The sequence below is a fragment of the Misgurnus anguillicaudatus genome, chromosome 24 (genome assembly GCF_027580225.2).
Source record: "Misgurnus anguillicaudatus chromosome 24, ASM2758022v2, whole genome shotgun sequence".
Taxonomy (NCBI): domain Eukaryota; kingdom Metazoa; phylum Chordata; class Actinopteri; order Cypriniformes; family Cobitidae; genus Misgurnus; species Misgurnus anguillicaudatus.
This window is the reverse complement of record NC_073360.2, coordinates 48241602-48266924: the sequence shown is the minus strand read 5'-3', so window position 1 is coordinate 48266924 and position 25323 is coordinate 48241602. Positions and strand designations below refer to the sequence as shown.

The 25323-nt window shown below is 37.7% G+C and overlaps 1 protein-coding gene and 1 long non-coding RNA gene across 15 annotated transcripts in view; one reads left to right on the top strand and one right to left on the bottom strand.

Moving 5' to 3' along the window:
* Positions 1-25323, bottom strand: part of LOC129437205 (protein NLRC3-like) — a 578808-nt gene that overhangs the window by 376672 nt on the left and 176813 nt on the right. The window lies entirely within an intron of this gene.
* LOC129430095 (uncharacterized) lies at positions 4631-13226 on the top strand. Of its 14 annotated transcripts, none has more exons than XR_012367549.1 (10): positions 7936-8071; positions 8179-8257; positions 8694-8801; positions 9423-9744; positions 9840-9926; positions 10767-10965; positions 11213-11246; positions 11381-11494; positions 11576-11697; positions 12743-13226. It is a non-coding gene; the product is annotated as an uncharacterized lncRNA (long non-coding RNA). The 14 variants fall into 14 exon arrangements; XR_012367547.1 differs by having other exon boundaries at positions 7936-8257; positions 9423-9454; positions 9660-9744; positions 12743-13222; XR_012367552.1 differs by having other exon boundaries at positions 7937-8257; positions 9423-9454; positions 9691-9744; positions 12743-13221.

Here is a 25323-nt window from a genome sequence, read left to right as displayed (position 1 = left end):
TCAGCGTCTAATGCAGCGTTTATTTGGTGATCAACAGTGTCAGTCATTGTTACTGTATTTGGATGATATTGTAATTTTTTCATCCTCAGTCGTACAACATCTGGAACGACTGGAGCTTGTTTTGAGTAGGTTGCAGTGCGAAGGCCTTAAGGCAAAATTGGAGAAATGCGTTTTCTTTCGTTCAGAAGTTACTTATTTGGGTCATGTGATTTCAGCCGATGGTGTCTCCACAGACCCTAAGAAGATTGAGGCGGTGGCCCAGTGGCCACAACCTACTAGTGTGTCAGAGCTTCGTTCCTTTTTAGGCTTTGCGAGTTATTACCGCCGTTTTGTGGAGGGGTTTGCCAAATTGGCAGCCCCTCTACATAGGTTGGTTGCAGAGTTTGGGGGCACAAAGTCTCGGAAGAGAGCAGAGCCAGGTTTTGCCAGTGGCTGGACTACCCACTGTCAGAGAAGCTTTGAGAGTTTGAAGGGTAAGCTTATTTCAGCCCCGGTACTCGGTTATGCAGACTTTTCCCTTCCATTTATTTTGGAAGTGGATGCTAGCCTGGGTGGGCTAGGTGCTGTCCTTTCCCAGGAGCAGGGTGGTAAAGTAAGACCTGTGGCGTATGCAAGTCGGGGTCTAAGACCTACAGAACGTAACATGTCCAACTATAGCTCGATGAAGCTGGAGTTCTTGGCTTTAAAGTGGGCTATGGCTGAGAAGTTTAGAGAATACTTATTAGGCCATAAATGTGTAGTGTACACTGATAACAATCCCCTCAGCCATCTCAACTCCGCTAAGTTGGGGGCTACGGAGCAGCGCTGGGCGTCACAGCTTGCTTGCTTCAATTTTGAAATAAGGTATCGGCCGGGGAGGTGTAATACGAACGCTGATGCCTTGTCGCGCCAGAATCCACCTGAGCTGGAAGGGACAGGCAGCCTGTTTCCAGGTACAGCTGTTCCTGCTGCGGTACATCAGGTGGTTGCTACACCATTGGCTCCGCTTGCAACTCAGGCTGTTGTGACTGCCTTACCGGGTCATTCAGCTGATCAGATTGGGGGCCTACAAGAGGCTGACCCAGTAATTGGTGAGATTTTAGGGTTTTGGAGAACACAGGAGTTTCCTGGGCCTCTTAAACGGCGGCAGCTCTCACAGGCTGCTTTAATTCTTCTTCGGCAGTGGGATCGTCTGGTGGAGAGGCAAGGAGTGATTTACCGTCGGATTTTTCATCCTGACGGTGGAGAGGAGATTTTGCAAGTAGTGTTACCTTCGGTGCTGCGGCATGATGTCTTACAGGGGTTACATCAAGAACACGGGCACCAGGGCATTGAGCGCACTACTGAGTTGGTGCGCCAACGATGTTATTGGCCCAGTATGGCAGCCGAGGTGGCACGGTGGGTTCAGGAGTGTGAACGATGTCAAGTTGCCAAGGACAATGTACCAGCTGCCCGTAGTTTTATGGGACATTTATTAGCGTCCCGGCCAAATGACATCTTGGCTATTGATTTCACGTTGCTTGAAGCCTCCCGTTCAGGCCTGGAGAATGTTCTTGTAATGACGGATGTCTTTACGAAGTTCACTCTTGCCGTCCCCACCAGGGATCTGGTGCTGGTGAGTGAATGGTTCTATAAGTTTGGGGTCCCGGTGCGAATTCATTCTGACCAGGGCCGCAACTTTGAGTCACTTTTGATCCAGCAACTGTGTAAGCTTTATGGGGTTGAGAAGTCTCGCACTACACCATATCACCCAGCTGGTAATGGTCAGTGCGAGCGCTTCAATAGAACCCTACATAATTTACTGCGCACCTTGCCAGTTTCAAGAAAAAGAGATTGGGTGTCATGCCTTCCTCAGGTGCTCTTTTCATATAACACAACTCCCCACCAGGCCACGGGTGAGTCTCCGCACTTCCTTATGTTTGGTCAGGAACCGCGGCTCCCCATTGATTTCCTGTTGGGCAGAGTGCCTGAGCCAGTGGCAGGTGAGGTGCATGAGTGGATTTTGGAGCACCAGACACGGTTACAAGTAGCCTTTGATGGGGCAAGAGATCGCTTAAAGGTGGCCGCCGATCGTCGGAAAGCAACTTTTGATTTGCGAGTCCGCGATGCACCACTGGAGCAAGGGCAGCTGGTTTATCTCAGGGAATGTGGTAGGCAGGGCCGACACAAGATTCAGGACCTATGGAGCTCTGTGGTGTATAGGGTGATTGAGGCGCCTAGGTCAGGTGGCCCGGTCTATACGATCGCACCAGTGGAGGATCTGGGTAAGATCAAGCGGGTGTTTCTGTGCCTTTGGAGGAGTCGGTGGTGTCCGAGGGAGCCGTGGCTATGGATGAGCCAGGTCCTTGTTACGAGGTGGGAATAAGTCAAGGTTCAGCATTAGGCTTGTCAGTTTTAGAGCAGCCGCGAGAGGCTGAGATTCTGCCTCGTAAATCCAGGAGGCCAACAGCTGGCCAACATTCAAATGTTCATCATCTGCCCAGGGCAGTGGGAGGAGTTGTAGAATGTAGTAGGGCACCCTTGGGTGCAACATCTAGTGGAGTTTTAGCCGTTTTCAGGCCATGGGTTTGATTCTTGAGGTCTAGTGACTTATCGTCGGGGCGACGATTTATAAGGTGGGGGAGGAATGTAGCAGAATGAAGAGTATTCGGGTTGATTATTGGCCAGTGTCATGTGAAAACCTTGAACCTATCAGCAGTTGGCTGGCAGGGTATAAAATGAGGACTCGTTTGTTACCTGGGATGCGTCGTCATTCGTACCGCCCCTTTACGGAAGTCGCAATTTATGAATGGGAGAGTTTCTGAAGTGCCGTCTCACTGTTCTGCTGCTGTGTGTAGGCTGCCCCTGGCTTTGAGGTTAGTACGTTAGTCTTAAAGATTTGACAATGGAGTGTTTGTTTATAATCTTACGTTTCTGTATAGTTTGTCAACAAACAATTCACTGCATGTAATGGTCCGGAGATTGGGCATAGTATTAGATTACTACAGAAGTTGCCATTTATGAACGGGAGCGTTTTGGAAGTGCCGTCTTTCTGTTCTGCTGCTGTGCGGAGGCTGCCCTTGGCTTTGAGGTTGGTTCGTTTGCTATTAAGGAAGATTCTTTTGGCAATTGAATGTTTGTTTATTATCTTAAGTTTCTGTGTAGCTCGTCAACAAACAATCCACTGCATGTTATGGTCCGAGACCGTGCATAGTACCACATTATGAACATCATCTGGTATGTATGAGAGCTATTTGCGTGGTTTTTCTTTTTTTTTATTATTAATCTTGCCGTCTCATGTTTGACAGATGGAGTGAAAGGCACAAGGGTTTCATCTTTATATTTCGGGACGAGATGCGCGTTTGCTAATGAACGCACTGCTGCCTTGCCTGTACTGTGTTTGTCGTTTCCTTATTTAAGCAAATTTAAACTTTCATTCTAGTAAACCTGAACGTGGCTGTCTCTCGCTGGTTTGCCCTGCTTTTTGAATGTGTCGTCGATTGGAGTTTGTTTTGATTTGTCATTTTGTTTCAAATTATCAATGAGATTTTGTTTTCTTTTGTTTTGTGTTCACTTGTGTATTTTGCAATTAATTTATTTTCTTTGTTAGATTTAAGTTTAGTTGAGTTCCCAAAACGAAAGTGACATTAATATTGTTTTTTTGTTTATTATTTCTTTTGTTGTGAACTGATTTTCTCCCCTTTTGGGGGGCTTGCTTTTGCCAGTTAATGTTTATTGTGTGTCTTTTGCTGTTTATTTATCGCGTGACGAAGGGGGTTTATAGAGGAGGGGTTTAGCCGCTATTTAACGGGTTCACACTGAGTGCAGTGCATTGAGTGACTTGATTTCACCAGTGTGGGTGTGTGTGGATATTAAGTGTGTCATGTACGGATATTAAGCGTGTCGTGTGTATTGAGGGTCATAGCAGGCCATCACCCTACCCCTTAAGCCTTCTCGTGTATCTGTTCTTTTTGTGTTCATTTCTCTTTTTGAACTTTTGTAAAGTGTTGCATTTAGCTTTGATATGTGGCTATTGAACCTATGATGTCAATGTGTTGGGTTTTTAACTTTTGTATTTAAATAAAGCTGCTTATCTTTGGTACTCCCTGGCCTATGTCTCTTTGCTCACCAATTTCTTTTGGTTACGAACCTGTGTGTCCCTTGTTTTGGGGCTGAGTTCCCGGTGTATATACCGGGTGGCGTAGTCGACCATTATATAATTCTATACAGTTTTCTTAAGTATCTCATGCCACTGGCCACACTGATTTTATTACATAGATCCCATTAAAGTCGCTTACAATTGTACAATAATTTTACATTTAACGTGAATAAAGATCTGGCACCATGTCTTTTTTAGTAAATGATTTTCCATACTATTCCTAAGACATAACTATCGTCAATAAATCGAAATCACAATGCACATATTCATGTAATAGTTAAAGAATCCACCATTGTGAAGTTACATATCACCCGATTAAATATAAATGAAGTGCAAGTACTTGTTTATTTTGATTAATATGATACGGTGTTGTGTGGTTCTTCAAGCGTTGTCTTTCTCATATATGAAGCACTGCATGATAAATAATTGTCACACAGCAAAAATCTATACAAATACATTAGGCTATATAGGAAAAACAAACTTGAATCTACAGCTCACATGTAAAACTTTTATTATTGCAAAGGATTCAAATGCAAGCAAAGCAATGCAAACAGAAATGACAGTCACTCAATCTGTTGCAAGGAATGACTTTCAAACAGCAAGTGCTAAAGAGGCCAAACACGCGGAACACAAGTCCAACGCTGAAACTGCTGGAAAAGAACAATAAAAAAGATACAGGTAAGACATACATCCTCATGTAAACTTGAACTATATCTCACATTCTACACCCATCATTTAAACGGTCAAAGTGTTGGTTAAACTGCAAAATAAGGTGTACTTTGTAATTTCATAATTTTTCTTTTTTTCTATTAACAAACTGTTAACAAATGAGCTCAAAACATTTTAACCTTCAACCCCTCTGAAATTACAAATTTTTAAGTTTAGTATTAAATTGCAAAGATAACACTTTAAAATAAGCTTGTATTTGTTAGCATTTGCCACAATGAACTAACAATAAACAATACTTCTACAATATTTATTAATCTTAGGTGATGTTAATTTCAGCATTTGCTAAACCATATTTCAATTCAAAAGTTATATCTGTTACAGGTGTATTATATTTTGTTGTGGCATCTAGCGGTGAAATTGTGAATAGAAATCAACCTCAATTTCGAAACACAATGAGATTCTATGGTAGCTGCCACAGGACAAAAATGTCATTGTCTGAAGCCCATGTTATAGTCGTGCGTAAGGTCTACACCGTAGGTTATCCATAGCCTGAGCGTAGCCTGATTTTTAACAGCGTGTCAGTTCTACGCGGACCACAAGCGCTGTTATTGGTTCACTAGAACCCCTCCCATCAGGTAAAAAAAACTGCGTCATAGCCATTTCTATTTGTGACGGTGAGAACAAAAATAGGCCAAGTTGAGGAATGACTTAACTCGCTGTTATTGGTCACTGTTTATTTACTTTGAATAATGCTGGTCAGTGGCGCTCGTGACTCCTCATCCGAGGGGCGCTAATTCAAAATAAGTGTTCGGAATATCATGTGTGTGGTCCCCTCTTCCAAAATATGTGTCATGCGTGTCGAGAGATCCTGTATGCATCACGTGTTTTGTCAAAATAAGTGCTTGCTGCACATGCGTCAAAACTGTTTATGATAAAAGAGACGCTCACGTTCACACAAGACACTACTTTAGCAGTAAACTTTGATTCCGCATGAGATTATGCGAGTATCTGGCAAACGCCAGCAACTCTTCTATCATAAACCCTTTAAACGCATCTACAACAGGCACTTATTTTGACAAGACATGTGATGCACACAGGATCTCTCAAAGCGCTGAACACATATTTTGAAAAAAGGAACCACACACATGACGGGCTACATACATGTTGTGTCATCGGCCCCCACTGCTGCTGGTCTTCTCAAAACATACACAACAATCGGCGGTTTCTTCGTTTGTGAGTTAAACTGGCCAAGCTGCTTCTGTGGTTACACGCGTGGATACTGCCTACCGGCGGTCTACATGTATGTTTGCTATAATGATATACATATTTTAAATGATATACATTGATAACAAGATATGGACGAAACACGCTCTGTAGAACAGTTTGTCCATTTAGGGCTACTGTAGAAACATAATGGTGACTTCCATGTATGGTGGCCCGCAGTGTATGGACATAAAAACGTCTCACTCAAATGTATGTCTTCATCTGTAAAAGATAAAAATCTCCATATCTCATTAAATGTGAATAAATGTTAAGATCAAAATGCCGTGTTTACACTGCAAGAAAGAATTAAAACTTTTTTTAAAAACTTTTAGGTTTTGGTGTGTCAGATAAATTTGCTTACCTAAATCCTTCAAGCCAGGAAGTAGGACACTTTTGATGCTTTTCCATTGCATAGTATGACCCAGTTCAGCACAGCTGACTTTTGGGAGAGGGGTAATGGGTTTCGGATGCAAAGCCATGTGCAAATTTACAAAAATGCAGAGCACACCACTGCACAGATGTCTGCATGGCATTTTTGTAACTTTGCGCATGGCTCCGCATCCAAAAAGCACCAAAAGTATAGGCATAAATGTTCTGTCAGCGGAGTGCACATACCGATGACACGGGTGTTTGTACAGAACCTGTCATGTGAGAGAGGTAGTGGAAAATCTACTTGTGGGTGTCAATTTTGATTTTGTGGCTGCATTCCATTAATATGCTCTGTTGCTCCTTGTTGTGTGTGTGTGTGTGTGTGTGTGTGTGTGTGTGTGTGTGTATCGCATTTACGCTGATGTTACGGCATTAGAGGGGACGCAACTGTAACAATAAGCCTATAATCAGGGGTGCACATAACTTTTTTTGTCCTGGTTCTCAAAGTAGCACCTGGAGATGTTACTTGGTACTCACACTATTCATAGCATCGACATCCTACATGCTGACATCATCACTTTTCTCCTGACTACTCTCTTCGCCATATCTATTTTGTTTAAACATGGTAGACAATGATGTACATAAAATAAGCCTTTTAGTTATAGCTTTTTACTTATGTAATCTTTATAAATAACTACTAGCCTAACTCATATAAATGTATACTTGTACTAGCAAGCTGTCTGAAGCATTGAGATGCGGATCACTGCTAACAACACACTAAATATCTTACCACTGATGCCCGAAGAAATCCCTTTTGTGGAAGTAAATTAGCTAACTATGTTACAAAATTCCAGCAACGCTGGTACGCTAGAATTGTTTCTATTTGCACATACGCACCAGTTATGTGCACCCCTGCCTATAATCTCACCCACTCTAAAGCGATACTAAACTGTACTGGAAAAGCAACGAAAGCGAGCTGAGCTGCATCGTACCGAGCCAAGTTGTACCCTACATTGAAAAAGCGCCATATCGTGACATCGGACCCTGGAACACAGAAAAGCATGAGACAGTAAAAAGCATCAGATGTTAGGTTGTGTTTGAATGCTTTCTCTGAACAATTTCCCCATGAACTATGCATGTAAACGAAATTAACCAAAGTACCTATTCTTTCTTTCCCCTTCTTAAACATCCTTTAAAACCATAGCCAGAAAACTCACCATCTCAGCTTGTTATTTACAATATCCTTATTTGTTCCAACAAATATAACTTGCTATACAAGTTAAATATACAAATATAACTTATTAATAATCTTATTAACAAATATGACCAAATTCTATTATTTTAGCCAGGAAAACTTAAATGTCACAACATTGAAATGTCATATATGGTTATAAAAGTATATATTTTGACTCACATCTCAATATGGTGGCCTGCGGCAGCCAGATGACGTCAAAGTAATCAAAGTATCGCGAGAGCGAGACGAAATATGATTTCTTGAATCATTATCGCGGTACTTTGACGTCATCCGACTGTCGGTTCTTGCGGCGCCGCATTAAGTCAAACAAGCCTCCTGACTGCGTGCGAGAACATTTGAATTATCTGGCACGAGCCCTCACACGTCAAACTTCAACTGACACAACGGTCTCGGTGGAGGTAATAAGCAAAAGCGCCTTTAAATCTCGTCATTTTTTATACACATCCCGTTTATTTTGTAGTTAATTGTTAGATAAGTTAGTAATTTCGTCAAGTTTTCGTCACAGGGTAAGATTTCGTTATCATCGTTGCCATATAACTTACAGTATTATTGGTTCAAGAGCGCAGTTTGATAACTCATTCGAGGTTTGTAGCCATATTTAAGTTACTCGCTTACTTTGATTCAGTGTTAGAGTAACGTTAAATGTATAAGGTTTTGAAGTAAAATTAATAAGTTGCTGCGCCTCAATCCGAAGGCTAACCACTGGAGGTAGCATTTGGCTGTATAACTTTTACGTCATCAAGACTGTCATATTTAAGAATATTAACAATTATAAAGTTAACTATTATTCTCAGTTAATCGTAAATTGTTGTAATATGCTTATGACTTGCGAATTTAATGTTCATTTAACTGAAATAAACCAGGCTTGATGACGAATGCTGCCTGCATATTCGACCTTCGGAGGATGCAGCCTTCCGTTTGAGAAACGGCCTACAAGTGTGAGCGTGCGCGAGATTCTGTCCGAATTGATTGTTCCCACATTTTAAGGTTTAAATTAAAACTCCTTATTTACCTTTCCAGGGGTTTCTGTTCCTGCAGTCTTCCAGCGATACTGGCGCGTATGACGATGCGGACACGAACTGCACACTACAGTTTACCGCCGCCTACTGTACTGTAGTAAAATAACGTGTAGGATTGAATACTGTGGCAAACGCAGTAAAAAAAGCCATTTAATTCATTGTAAAAACAATGGATATGCCAGTTTACGTAACTTGTGGGCTAAATCACCAAAATAAGTTTGTAGATGTGGTTCAATTATTTTTAATAAGTGTGCAGCATAATGGACCAGCCAGAATGTATGTAGCCTAAAAATATATCATTTAGACTTTTTTTTTAAACTTTTATTTGGTGGAATATGGTTAAACATTTTTAATGGTAGCAATAGGCTTTATGCCCAGCTGCACTACTTCCTGAACTTCAGCCAGCTCCTTGTTTCCTGTCTGCCATTATTGGACAAACCGATCAATCCAGGTGTGCCCGACCCCAGTAGTCACAACAACAATAATCAGACACACCTGGATCAATCCGCCCGTCCAACAACGGCAGACAGGAAACAACGAGCTGGCCGAAGCCCAGGAAGCAGTGCAGCTGGGCACAAAGCCTATTGAATAAAAATCTTAAATTGAATCAAATCTCTTATAATAATACATAAAAGCTCTGGAAGGGTTGGGGGTACATCTGGGTAACATTTTAACATTTAATATATTTTGATGTGTATATATATTAACTTTCTTTATTTTGTTTTCTCAGCCTTTAAACATCTAAACATGTCCTCCAAAAAGGTAAGTTCAGCAGATCAGCTTATCTTATTCAGTAATATTGATACTGGTTTGAGAAAAACTAAGATTAAACAACGTACATGTTTCCAGGAAAAGGGGAAAAACATTGGAAACCAATTTCAGCCTAAGGTTTGAGATGGCTAACTGTGTACATTGCCTTTGTGTACTGAAAGCTGAACTTACAGATTTATATGGACTTTACTTACAGGTTTCCTGTGCTGTTTCGCTCCATTTTACAGAACAAAATAAGTGCTGAGGTAGCACCATCCTTGTGGTTAGAGTGAAAGAATGTGGTAAGATTTTGTTCATGTTATATAAAATACAAATTATAAACATGAAGGTCAGCTACATATAAAAAATAATCAAACATGCTTGTTTCTATCTGAAGGGTTTTGAGACCAAAATAAATAATGTGCCATTCTGGACAAACAGCTGTGGACAATATGCAGTCAGAGTAGCCTATTTTCTCCCACAGGTAAAGTATGCAAAGTAATACCAAACTTCTTTTTAACCTTAACAAATACTGGCAAGCCAAATATACAATGTTTATGTGAGGTACTGTGCAAATGTCTTAGGCCACCATGCTATCATTAGATTTGTTATTTTTGCAATTGTATAGTGATCATATATAATTATTTCTCAGTCTCTTTATTAGAATACAACCAGAAAATACAGGAAATGTGTATGTATTATTAAAAACAATATAAACGTATAAGCTGAAGTGTCAAGTGTTAAGGGTAAACTCCTTCCACTTGAGCAATAGCAGGCAACTGCAGGATCTCTTAAACCTAAATTAAATTAAATCCTAATTTCTAATTCTAATCGAATGACTTCAGGACTTCAGTCTCCTCAAAAAAGCTCAAGATGTGTTTAGTGCCAAGAGAGTTCACATTAAATACTGACTGATGTCTGAAGAAGACATTTAGTTCTGAAAATGGTTTTGTTTTTAATTTTGTGTACATTTTACCTCTATTTTCTGTTTGTATCTTAATAAAAAGAGTGAAAAATAAATATGGATGGACATTAAAACTTTGCTAAAACAATAAAGCTGGTGATGGTTTCCCGAGACTTTTGCACAGTAATGTATATTGACCAAGAGTTGTAATGATAAAAAAAATGCATGTCGTCTATTATTTTCTTTAAATGCACATTTATTCACAGTTCAGTAGGACAGTAAATTATCTGAAAGTGAAATCATTATTGAAGGTGATATCATTGTCACTGCATTCATTGTTACATGATTTTAAACAGTGGGATTCGTTGTGTAAGTTTCTTAATAATATCAAATACTACTTTTTTGTCTTGTTGTTTCTAGACCTGAGGATAAGATTTCCAGTTTGAAAGTGAAGAAAATGAATCATTATTAACAGCAATTAGTAGTTTTTCAGCTGAGAAGCCAGGTGAAACTATAAGGGCACTATGATTTACTTTCATATTATCATTCTTTTATAGATGAGGAGCAACCAGTAAGAAAAAGCAAAAAGATGTTTTGATGTTGCCTGAGGCACCTTATTGTGAGTACATTTTAATGCTATTAGCAATTTAAATTGTTATACTTGTGTGGAATTAAGAAACAATATACTTAATCTCAGTGTACAGTATTTGTAGTATAATGATGATTACTTGATTTATATTTATTAATTTAGCATATGCCTTGAGTGACTTACAAATGATAGAGCATTCAACATTTTACAACAGTTACTACAATACTTACATAATCAATTTTTAAATCTAATTAATTGTTTTTTATCACAAATGCAGCACATCAGTCAATTTCTTCCAATAATGAATCAAGGTACAGTATTTTGTTATTTTTTATCTTAAATTATTGATATTGATAGGCATTTTCTTCCAGACAGACTTATTGTTCATTTATTTTACTGGTGCAGTTAGTAATGTTATTAATGTTTCAAAACTCATTCTTGAAAGAAATCCTGGAGTGGAGAATCATTCTGAAAGTAGACCAAATCCAGGACAACACCACAGCAGTGGTTGGAAAAATGCAACAGACAATGAGCAAGCCAAGCTGACTTTCAAAAGATGGTATGTGCCATAACACATGCAACATTACTAGTCACTGCTGACGTTTTACCCATGTTTATTACGGATTGTTTTTGTTTGTAGATTCGTTATCTGTTTCTTCAAAGGGGAGGCAGTTTGGGAGATGGTAAATAGGAGGATGCTACAGTTACACAGGGCGAATTTCAGCAGCTCAGTTTCACACTTGCAACTAACAATGAATTATAGTGAGTCCCAAACATCTCAAAATTATTTTTGTGTATATATTGTATGTAAATTGTAATGTTGTAAATAAGAATGTACATTGTAAATGTTAATAGCACATAAACATTAATAGCAATTAATAGTCTTTTTTAAAACAAAAATAATGTTTGATGCTTTGGATACATATAATATGATATACTCTACATAGTATACTTCAAGATGCCTTTAACACATAAACCTTCAATAATATCAAAAATCAATGTATAAGACAACTTACATTATTTTATGTCATAGTAAACTATTTTTATACTCTGTGTGACCTTTGCTCTCTCTGAGATGTGTATGTTCATTTTGTAGCTGGTCAGGGTAGAAGACCAGCTGACGTACCAGTTTTGCCAGGTTGGAGGACCAGCCTAAACCAGCTAAGACAGCCAACCAACTTAGCCAAGCTGGTATATGCTGGTGGGTCAGCTGGTCTTCCAGCCTGACCAGCTACAAAAGGCCAAAACCCCTCTAAAACAATCCTGCTACACCAGCCGAAACCATACTGGGAGTATTCATATTCATAACGATTTGCATTTACACATAAAATGTATTCTAATAAAGACACTGAGAAATAATTATATATGATCACTACACAATTGCAAAAACAACTAATCTAATGGTAGCATGCTGGCCTAAGACTTTTGCACAGTACTGTATGTCCACATTTACCCACCTTTACTTGGAGTGAACTGTAACAGCAACAATAATGCCATAAGCATGAAATACTAGGTAAAAGTGAGTTGTGCATGCTTTCTAGTTTTAGCACAGAATTCTCTCTCCCTTATCTTTTAAATGTTTGCTACAGATATTTTGCAAGACATTTTAAACATATAGGGTAGGTTTCCCAGACAGGGAAATCTTAAAATACATCAGTGCCCTTTGTTTAACATCATAATGCACACAAGTAATGTTTTTAGTAAGGCATGTTTGTTAAAACTAGTTATATGTCATGATTAAACTGAGGCATAGTCCTGGTTTAAGCTAATCCATGTCTGGGAAAATGTGTTCATTTCGTTGTTTTAGGTTAGAAGACAACGGAAATATTTGACATCGGAGTCCAGCAGACAGCCAGAGACACGCACACACACGGAGCTGAAGCGCATTTGACTGACGTGTACGGGAGATCAGGCACGCGCACGGGAGCTGAAGCGCGTTTGACTGACGTGTACGGGAGATCAGGCACGCGCACTGGAGCTCGCGCACGCACACACAAACACGGAGCACAGGAAAATTACAACTGTTAATTACAAAAATAAAATAACTTTGTGGTAAACCATGTTTAGCGTGTCTGATTTCATTGGTTGTAATGAAATAAAACGACGTGCTGAGGACTTTATGCGAACGTCCCCTAAAAGTCCCGAAAGTCCGCTGACCGTCCTGCAAACGTCCTTATGAAAGTCCGGAGGACGTCCTCGCGGACGTCCGCTAGACGTAATAGGGGACCCTACACGATAACGTCCAGGGGACGTTCGCAGAGGACATTTAGGGGACGTCCAGGGGACCTTTTTTTGTTAGCTGGGTATCTGCCTGGAAACTGTTGTCAAACCTCTGAAACTTTGTGATGTTTGTGATGATGTGTGAAGTTTCTCCTGCATCCACCATTAGGCCTCTTTTCACATCCTCGTGCCTCCACATCTCAGTGTCACTTGCCTGAAAAACCTATTCCTTGTCACACGGCTCCTCTGAAACTTTTCTTACGTTATTTTTGTAGAAACCAAAGCACATAAGCGCCTCAAGTTTATCATTTTATTAAACTTTATGTCACTGCATTACAACTGTAAATTTCAGCTTTACAGTCATCAGTAGGACTGTTATCAGGACGACATACAACTGATGTCTGCACAATTAATATCAGTAATATCAGATGAAACATTTGATTTGTTTTCTGTGTTTATAGGATTTATAAATGATTGCATTGTGATTTTATTTACATTTCATTCAGTGTCTCAGCTTTTTTTATAATTGATCACATAATCATCAAAAAGTCCTGCAGTCAGAGCCTGAAGAACACAAAAGCAAAGACGTCCAATATTTGGATTTAGAGATAAATGAGCTGCGAGTCTTCAATGTTGTGCTGAACTTGAACACATTTCAGTTTAAGATGAAGTTAAAAACCCCAACAGTGTAGAAGAAGAGGAATCTTGTCAGTATTTACTTCAGTTTATGATCCTATGAGATTTCTTGCTCCTCTTACACTGACTGATAAATCGCTCTTATAGGAAATGTGTAGACAGAAGCTGAGTTAGGATGAAGATTTACCTCCAACACTTCAAAGTCAGATTTAGATAAAGTCACAGATCAGATCCTGTACTGAATAATCAACTCATACGGTTAAGAGGAAGTGATGTCACTATTGTGTCTTCTTATTCACCAGCAGATCATACTGAAGATCAGACATCTTTACATCTTCACCATCTACTTGACAGTCTTTGTTCTGAAGTCCTGAATAAAAATGAAAGAGAAAGTCAATTAGATATGAGATCATCATCAGTGTCAGATGAAGAGATAGAAAAACAAACTATTAGTGCTGTCAGTCAGTGATAGAAATGAAATCTTCAACATAATAAACATGTCAACAATCTGTTTATCACATACACATGAGCTACAACAATACAAAAACACATTTCATCTATTTCCTCTGAATATTTGATGTCAATGTAAGAGATGAATGTATTGATATGTATGTAGTATAATATAATGACACACTGACAGTTTTATGAGTTCACACACAAACAGTAAGAAAATGAAGGTGATGCTTTATTTTAAAAGTCCTGGAGGTTGACAGTCGTGTAAATAAAGAGAAACAGCATCAATGTCAAAGCTCGACAGAGAGTTGTGTGAAGTGTCCATCAGATTTTAAGAGTTGACTTCTCTTCTTTTTTCTAATCTTCATCTCTATCATTTATCATCTGTACTTTGTGTTTATCTGTTGTGTATATATTGTGTTTGTGTTGTTATTTATGTCTGTATTCTGATGATTTGATAAACATGAAATAAAAACCAAGTTGTTATAAAAAGAGTTTAAGATGAACATCTAGTCAAGTGTTCATAACTATAGAGGTGTCGTCCTATCAAACAAACCCCATTAACAAACATCATATATAATGTGTAAGAAGAGTAAGATCACAGTATTAAATCCTGGAGTGAACAAACTCAACATCACAGTTAGTAAACAGACTCAGACATTGGATTGAATTCTTATTGTGTTGATCTGACAAAGCATCAAGTGTTGTTCATGTGCACTTCATATTTTCTGTTTGTTGGGCTTAAAGGATACACAGCCTATAACAGCAGCAGATCAATTTACATTTATTTCTATTAAATATATATTTCTATTAAATATATATATATATAATATATATTTATATTCTAAGATTTAAATGACACTGCATGAGTTTACTTTAAACATTTATTTAAATGAGCTCTACTCACCATACTGTCTGTAGTTTATAATGTGGATCATCTTTTAGATCAGAGATCAGCTTCACTCCTGAATCTGTGAGATTATTCAGAGACAGATCCAGATGTGTCAGGTGTGATGGGTTTGATCTCAGAGCTGAAGTCAGAGCAACACAACCTTCATCTGTGATACAACACTCCCTCAACCTGTAGAGAACAGAGACTTTATGTGAATGATGCAAAACTACAAAGTTTGTCCACAAATCTGTAACCTCCATCTCTTCATGTAATGTTCCTCTTTCAATCCCTCAGTAACTGAGACACTGTGTGTTTAAATGTCAAATAAATCCATCACACAGCTAACTATTAGTGTTAGATGTCCTAAACCACATGAAGATTTCTTCATAAATCTGTATTGAGTTCATGACTCACACTTGTAATTCTCATCAGGTATTTGATGTAAAAATCTTCCTCTATTACAGGAGGAATATCAGCTGGAGATAACATAACTCTGATCTTACATTTAAAGATGTTACAGTGTTTAAAGATCAATTTCACTCAATCTATAAAAACATTATTAATGTGTGTGTCAGTGTCAATGATGGATCAATGTTTTTAATCATCTTTATAAAAACAACACAACGAGGAGAAAAACTCTTCATACACAATAATATCAGCAAAGATTTCATCAAAGAAACACCAAACTACATTTTCTGACATTTTAACAGAGGAGTTTGTTGCACGTTGTGAAGGAAATTGAAATGAATCATAACTAATTATAACTAACATGTCTTTTCCTTACAGGTTTGAACATTTGCACTGTATGCTTTTGCAACCCAGTATCACGCCAAAGCGTGCAACAGACACGCTGGTCCACTAGAGGACGCGCGCCAACGTCACGCCCCGCCCCCTCCAGGCGCGAAAACGACACGCATCCACGAGGATGACAACCAACAGGGGGCGAAAATTTCTTATTGCCAACAACTTCAACAAGAGAAGCGACGCAGTGATTGCGTTCTCTGGAGCTCCATGGGTAAGGCTTTCTTGGAAATTTGGTGATTCATGTTACTAAAATTGAGTAAATCCTGTGTTTATGTTAAGTCTTTGTTGCAACGTCAGCAATATAATATCACCGCAAAGGCAACAGACAAGTCAGTGCACGCGTTTGGTCAGAATCCAATTGGCTCATATTTAGGACATAATTGTTGTTCAGGTGCGGTCATTTAAGAAATCCTAAAGTTGGTGCATCATAACATTTAATTTGCGTGTGTGGACTATGGAGTTATCTATAGTGGTTTTTACGTTACTAAGGTCAGAAACATTATTGGATGACTGTTTGATAATCAGCTAATGTATTAATCACAGAAAGCTGCATATGTTGCTAAACAGTTGTTCTGGCGTTTTTAAACCAGTAGTTTTATTAATTTCGCACGGAATGCAGTTCGTGAAATAAGCTCTAAATGAAAAAATAACCGATTTAAGTAAATAATTGTGTTCATTGTAAATCTGCTCATCTAAACATACAAGGCGGGACCAATCGATCACAGAGAGCGATCGCTGCTGACACCGTCAGCAGCACTTACATTCAGATTACAATAATATTTCACATTATTACATTCAGATTACAATAATAGTTCACATTATAAGTGTTTTTATATCAAATAAATGCAGCCTTGGTGAGCAGAATAGATTTATTTAATTATTTAATATTATTTATATAATAAGGCTAGTTTGTGCAGTTACATCTATGTCAATTGATCGTTAGAAGGGATTAAAATTGATTGTGTTATGTTCTGTAATTGTTGTTAATAAATCTTTCAGAAGAAAGTGTGTAAAAGTTTGACTACAGTAACCATATCTAACCAAGCTTCATGTACCAAGATAATTATTTCATTTATTTCTCATCAGATCAACTGTTCATTTATGCAGTTTATGCTTTATTTATAGGTAGCATAACTGTTACCTTTTTGTTTACAGTTCTGCATATATAATATGACAAACCTAGGAGACTTTGCTGTAAGAGAATTAATCATGTTTTTGTTTTCTTTTCTCAGGTCCGGTCAGTACCCACCACCCTTCCCTGTTCACCCACAGTTTATACTTTTTCTTAGAAAACCAACGGCTCTTTTAAGAGCCACTTCAATAATCAACTCACTCACTCACTCTCCTCAAGTAAGTATTGCTTTTTAATTTTTTTAATCTTGCCCTGCTTTGTACTTCTCAAAGTCTCTTTCACTCTCTCCCGTTTACTCTTATCTTTATTAGAAATGCCAGGCCAGGGGTCAACAACTAGAAAGTGTGTGGTCTGCCATACACAACTAAATGTAGCTTGCAAAACCTGCAACACATGCAAGGTAGAGCAGCCACATAAGCTTCGGCTAAAAAAGAACTGAAGAAATTTGATCAGAAGCGGGAGAGCTGGGTGCATGATGAAGATATGCTGGTATGAAATTGCGATTATTGTTTTATATACATACATACATACAACATATATATGTTATTTTGCGTGTTTGTTATGTTTTGTATTTGTCAAGGCCTGGAAGAAAACCAAATGCTTGGGGTTCTGAGGTTCTGACATCCCATTGTCACTTGACTGAGACATCCATTACATGCTTGGAAAGATTAAAGAACCTATTCAAGGTAAGATTATTTTTTTTTATGTATTAAAAATTACAGGTAAAAATGTGGTGCCTTCTCTCAACTAATGTAGTACTCAGCTTGTGATTGATGCTTTTAGTTTACAACTGACTTTTGACAAATGTGTCACACACACACCACGTGTTGAATGCATGCTCGAAAGTGACCCATGCAATTTAAAGGGATAGTTCACCCAAATAATTAACATTGTCATTATTTTCTCATTCTGACATTGTTCTAAACCAGCATGAATTCCCTTTGTCTATTGAATACAAAAGATATTTTGATAATGTATGATGATGTTGCTCATTGACTTCCATAGTATTTAAAACAAATACTATGAAAGTCACTGAGTACTGTCAACTGCATCCTTGCCATCCTTGCTCATCAAATTATCATCTTTAGCATTCAAAGGACTAAAGATACTCATATAGGTTTAAAATAATGAGTGAGTAAATGATGACAGTGTGAACTATTCTTTTAACCCATCTTAGTGAGTAGTAAACACACACACACTGAACAGTGGGCAGCTATCACTGCAGCTACAACTGCTCTCAAGTGTTGGGAGAGGTTAAAAGCTAGCTAGCTTTATGTAGCTGATCATGTTTAAGTATCAATAAAATAACATTAATAACTCCATCTGCTTGGTTGTCAGTTTAATCTAAAATAAAATTAAATGCACACACCAGATGATCCAGTCCAGACACAGGACGACAGACGATATTAAACTAAGCTTGAACTCTAATGTGGATTAAAGGGTTGACATTTTATTCTACAAATGCTTGCAAATAGGGCTGCAGGATAAATTGCATGAAATTGTCCTGCACATCTCATCAGTGAAGTCAGTTCTTTGATTAGTAGTAAATCACCATCACCTGTTTTCAGATGGAGCAGCATTTACTACACAAAGCTGTGTTTCTCTGAAAAGCTAGGTAATATCCAGTTCATTGTCACAGGCAATTTGTCAACGATGATAAATGCAATATTGTGTAGCTTGTCAGTGTACTTCGCCTTGTGTGGTAAATGTTGCTCCATCTGAAAGCAGGTGATGGTGATTTACTACTAATCAAGGAACCAGTGTCTGCATCTAGAGACCAAACATTGGCACTGATGTATGGTAAGATATGTCAGTACAAGGTGTTTTTCTAATTAAAACGCTCAAACATGCATTTTACTTTGGGACTAGTATCAACTCTGACCAGGAAACCACCCCTAAAGGTGATAACACTGGTCCTATCAGAGTAACTTTACAATTGCATATATTTTATCATTTGTTTATAACATTAACTATCACATTGAATTGGTAGACACTGTAAATAGTAAATATTGTAGTTATACAATTTCAGTATACCAGTAGAACAAGTGGCACAATTGGTCAACATCCAGACTATCAAACATCCATCACATTTCTATTTTAAATTATTACTGTTTGGTAGAACAATAAGCACTTTTTACATTTGTAAGGTCTAAATCTCTTGTTACTACTGTGGCTGCAATTTATTATGATTATTTTAATTGTCGTTTTTCTCTTAAAATAATTGTTTAGGTGTTTGGTCTATAAAATTGTTAAAACGGTTGATCAGTGTTTTCTAAATAATTCTGTATTTCGAAAATGTAGGCGGGACCTCACAAGGTGTTGCAGAACAAGTCAATAAAACCTCATCAGCCCGAGTTGAATCCAAATGGACCAACCTGATCTCCAGGTACCAGTGGCCCTGCCTCATACCAGAGCAGCTCCAAATGGACCACCAGCAGCCCTTATTGCACCACCAAAGTCCCCAATTTGACAGCCAGTATCCCTTTTAGTACCCTCAGGACACCATGCAACCCCACTGCAACAATCTGGGAAAAGAAACCCATTACCCAGATGGACCCCCAAGAGCCTCCCCAGTTTCTCTTGGAAAAGGTAAGCAAAAAAGGAGCTTTATGAAGTGCATTGAAAATAAATTCTAAGCTTTATAAAAAACCATACTCTTACTTTGTGTAATGTGAAACTGTAATCAAATTAAGAGTCCTGGGATCCCTGCATTCAAAGCATTTGGAATAGAAGTTGCAGAAATTGATATTTATATACAGTGGTGGTCAAAATTATTCGAACACCTGACAGATCTGAAATATTGATTTTTTTTTGTTTCCAAAACATGATTACTTTTCATAACAATGGTTGCTTTGAGCACAACAAATATCAGATGAGGTGAGTCGTACTGTTTTTATCCACTTTTAACTTTATTATTTGGTATGTTCACCTTTTGCAGCAATTACAGCAGCACATCTCTCTGGCATAGTGTCAATATATTTACTCAGAACTTTATCGGTAATGTTATCTCATAGCCCATGTGGGTTTAATAATCTGTCAGGTGTTCTAATCATTTTGGCCACCACTTTAAGTAATGAAAACAGCATTTCATGAATTTTGACGAGAGGTACCATCAATCAAATAACAGTTTTGTGTGTGTTTGGCAAATTCCATGAAATGCTGTTGTCATAACTTAAATCATGCCTGTGTTTGCCTATATCTAAGACATCGTTTTGGTGGGCTCCAATTAGGGGTGCAATATATATTGACTCTGTACCTTTATCACAATATTTCATTGCATAATATCATAAAGAAAAACTGCATACTTTCTGTTGACTGTGTGGCTTAGTTGCGTTAGATTTAGAGCCCACTTGGAACTGCTAATGATCATGTTTCATTGGCCAGTTGCCCAGTCACGTGCAAGTGTCCATGCAAGTATAAACTGTCTATTTGAGATTATAAAGCTGTGGAATAATAGGCAATTTTTTGTTGTGATTACTTTACTGTGATGGCGTTATTTCTTACTGACTGTACAAGACCTTTTGCGTCCAGTGCTCACCGTGTGCAGCCTTTATGAAAATAAGTTTTTATTATAAACTGGACTAATTTTCATAATAATTTCTACATTTTAAATGTTTCTCTGTTGTTAACAGATGGTGTGAAAGAAGGCTTTCCCGCTCTGACTACAGTGCGGCCAGATCAAAGGAAAGGTGTGTTGACAACAGACAGTTAAATGACTTTTAAGCTAAATTTGAATTGGTTGATGGGGAAAAAGATCACAATCTAACTAGATGAATCAGTAATGGCCTTTAAATTCAGGAGGGGATATTTATGTAGTAGGATGAATCGCGTGCGATTATTAATGCAATATTTCCCCTCTTGTCAGTGAACTACGGCTCTGTGTAGTAAATGCGCTCCATCTGAAAGCAGCTGATGGCCATTTACTACTAAACAAGGACGAGATTTACTGACGAGATGCGCATTACAATCACATGCGATTAATTGTGCAGCACTAGTATGTAGTGTATTACAGTCTGTTGTGAATTAATGAACAGTACTTATCTGCAGTGTGGAAACTGTTGTACATGGTGGTTCTTGCACTCTATGGGAAAGTACGGATTTGATTTAAGGAGTGTATATAAAAAAATGTCAGACTATTACTCAAATTCCATTTTCTAAAATGTATTATTCAGAAATTCTGAATGCCCACACAATGTGACAGGGAGACAGGATTTTTACCCTGTGAAGAGGGTTGCCAAATCCAGAATTATTAAGGTTAAATGTAATACAACTCAAACAATACACAGGTTATATAATGTTCCAGTTGAAAAGGGATGATATAGTTTTTTTTTGTTTTGTTATTGATGTAATGGTCTTAAACTTATTGGTAAACACAGTAAATATTTGAAACTAAAAAAGTCCCACTATTTTTTAGGGCCAGAAATGGAAGCAGGTGGAGTGGGAGCCGTGCAAACTTTGGTATGTACAACGTCTCAGTCATGCCAATGAGAAGTGGCATGTTCACTGTTAATTTTAATCTGTTGTCAGTATATCTAATTGCCACTAACACCTACTGTCCACAATTAACATGCAAAACAATTTAGCCAAATAATGAAATTAAGGTAGTATGCCCAAACTAAATGGCCTGCGTGAAGTCATAGTTCTGAGGATTTGTCAACCCATTAAACTCCTTGTAGAAGATAAGGTCGAGACAAAATTTAAGATTTTGGCATCATTGCAAAATGAGCTTTCCTTGTCTCTAGGTATTTATATAGATTTACCTTGCTCATGTGCTTTTCTTTAAAGTCTCATTCTAGTCAAGAATTGTATCAGTTAAAATGCATCTTTGAACATCATAATAAAAAAATAATATAATATAATAATATAAAAAAGTTTTGCTTGTCACATTGTATGCGCAGATCTATGATTATGCTAATCTACTCAGTTGCACAGCTAAAACATCTGTATGTAGCATCTACTTACATGTATATGGTCTAAGACCAGTGGTCACCAATCCTGGTCCTGAAGGGATGGGGTCTCTGCAGATTTTAGCTCCAACCCTAATCAAACACACCTGAAGGACCAGGATTGGTGACCACTGTCTAGACGCATAACTGCTGAGCTTAGACTATATATACACATACATACATACATACATACATACACACATACATGCATGCATGCATACTACTGATGCACGCGTTCAACTGTGTTGATGTGATTGGTTATATTATGTTTGTGACGTTGGAAACACAGGTGATTTTAAACTGCGGGAATTAGACTGCGGAATATTTTCTCCATATAATTAAAGACAAAGTTGTTGAATAATGATTTTGCACATGGCTTGTCTTTAATTGTTAAAAACACCAAATTGAGACATAATGTTAACATTGTGATTCATTTATCACATATGTTGTCTTAAAGTTAAATGTGAACTTCACATTCCTCTCTTTGGAGTTACCAGAACAAAATGCAATAAGTCAAGTAATGCTTTAACACAAAATTGATGTAAAAGAACAATGAAGGCTTTCTTTTGCATTGTTGACTTGCATATCCTACTGTGATTTAATAAAACCCCACCAAAACACAGCTTTAGGAAAACAGCTGAAGTTTTAATGTGTGTCTTAAAGGAAAACACCACCATTTTCAATATTTACTATGTAACTTAGACAAATGAATACATATCTTTTTTCAATGCGTGCACTTAATCTTTGTACAGTGCTTCTTGAATGCTTTAGCATTTAGCCTAGCGCCATTCATTCCTTAGGATCCAAACAGGGATGAATTTAGAAGCCACCAAACACTTCCATGTTTTCCATATTTAAAGACTCTTACATGAGTAGTTACACAAGTAAGTATGGTGGCACAAAACAAAACATGGAAAGTGTGGAAACCATGGAAGTGTTTGATGGCTCCTAAATTGAACCCTGTTTGGATCTTAGGGAATGAATGGGGCTAGGCTAAATGCTAACACATTCAAAAAGCATTGTACAAAGATTAAGTGCACGCGTTGAAAAAAGATATGTATGTATTCATCTAAGTTGAGGTAAGAACATAGTAAATATTGAAAAACTGTGGTGTTCTCCTTTAATGTGTCTACAGTTTATTTGCCCAACCAAACATGTAATTGCATTTTTTCTTTTTGTGTTACAGATAAAAGAAGTGGCCATTGGAGTGGGTGGCGGATGGGGACACTTGTTAGTGCTTCGGCATCTTCTTGGGGACCTGATACAATAAGAAGCACTATTATTTTCTCTGTGTAACTTGTTTTTCTTTTATGTTTTAAACAAACCATTGTTTCCTGGACCCTTTTATTGCTCCTCCTTTCACTTGCTTTTTTGCTCTTTTTTGGATATTAATTCTGAATACTGTTAAAACTGTTTTGCAACCAAATTATTGTCAATTTAACTGTTTTAATCGATGTTATATCCTACTGTGATGTAATGATGTTAAGTACAGTGAGTCTATTTACTTTACTTTGTTCAATAAACATTGAGGAATTAATTGGTTTCTTTATTTTCACACACACACTATTTATTAAAAAGTCTACTTGGTGAACATTCAGGACAACATAAAATGTATTTGCTCAGAGAATAAAAAACATCCATAGCTGCTGATCCTTGTATTATTTATAGGAAAACTGTTTAGTTTCTAGAAACAAGATATTTTGTTCTGCCTGTCTTGTGTTGTTAAAAACAAATCAATCATCCATTCTAATTGATCACATATTTTACCTACACATTTTATCTATCAAGCAATGGAAATGATGTGGTTTAGAGCACCTTCATTTTTAATGTTGATAGACAACTCTATACAAAGCTTTTTTTACTTGAAGATTGATGGTGGGAAATAAGTAATTGTTTATACATTTAATAATTTTGCAGATGCTTTTGTCCAAAGCGACTTACAAATGAGGTAGCATTAAGAGCAACACAAGAACAACAATACATAAGTGCACCAGAAATAGTCTCAGTATATAAACCAACAATACATAAGGTGTTGAGTAATCACACCATCATTTAAATGTTGCCAAATGCATTGTGAACTTCTGAGCAATAGAAAAGTTTTAAAACATCAGTGTGTCATATAATAACTCTTTAAATTAGATGATGATTCTGAAAATAACCACTTACCCATATGTGCACAGCCCAAACAGACAGACATAAAATTAAGAGGATGGACACTGGAGTTCTGCAGTACATTACTTGAAGCTAATTGGGATGTGATCAGCCCCCCTCAACTGTTGCTGCTTTGAGGGCCATCTATAATGACACTGTTATGAGGCCCACAGTAGTGTTTGATTCAAATAAGAAAAAAATTCATTAAGGAACTGAATACTATGTCTGACAAATGCACTGGACCATTTCATGTCTTTGAAATGTGTGATACAAGGGCTGAGTGGGCAGAGTGAAATTGTCATAGGACTAAACCAAATATACAGTTGCTTTGCTTTGATATATTGACCTCTGAACTATAAAAATGATGCATATATGTGAGTCTCATCATTCAGAAAAGGAAAGGGACTACAATGATGAGACCAACTGTTTTACAAAGCCCTTGAACTCTTCCATCATGAGGAGTACTGTTTGGTGTGATCACTAGCATCACAAAATGTGATACAAATTAAATTTCACTTTGCTGTCATGTATAATTTTTAATTCTGACAACACTACTGTGCTTCACTTCTGCATAACCCTAAATGCATACTCATGCTGGTATGCTGTTTTTTTCCAGCAGGGAAATGATGTGTTTTGGTGCTGGTTTGCTGATGACCAGCATAATTCCCATGCTGGGTTGGTGCTGGTGGTCATCGCATACCAGCACCAATCCCATGCAGGTCATACCAGCAAGAACAGCATGCTATATGTTGTGTTTTGGTGCTGGTATGCTGGTGACCAGCTAAACAAGCACCAAACCAGCATGGGAATTATGCTGGTCTATGCTGTTTTTTCCATTAGGGTTTAATATTCCAGACATGAAAAACACTATACAAATAATTTCCCTGTTGCAGTGTAATATAGACTGTTAAATATGTAGTTCTTAGGTTTGCAAACTAGGGTTGTAAATAGACCATTTCAAAAGATGTAAACAGTGGTCCAGAAACACTTCCTGTTTCAGTTTTTTAACACTATAAATGTTGGGATAAATTACAACCAACAGAACATATAGAACTGAGTCAAAAAGTTAAACAAACATCTTAAAGATAATGATATAGCCTATGTGTAAAATAACAGTCACAAACTGAAACAGGAAGTGCCTGGACCAGTAGCCT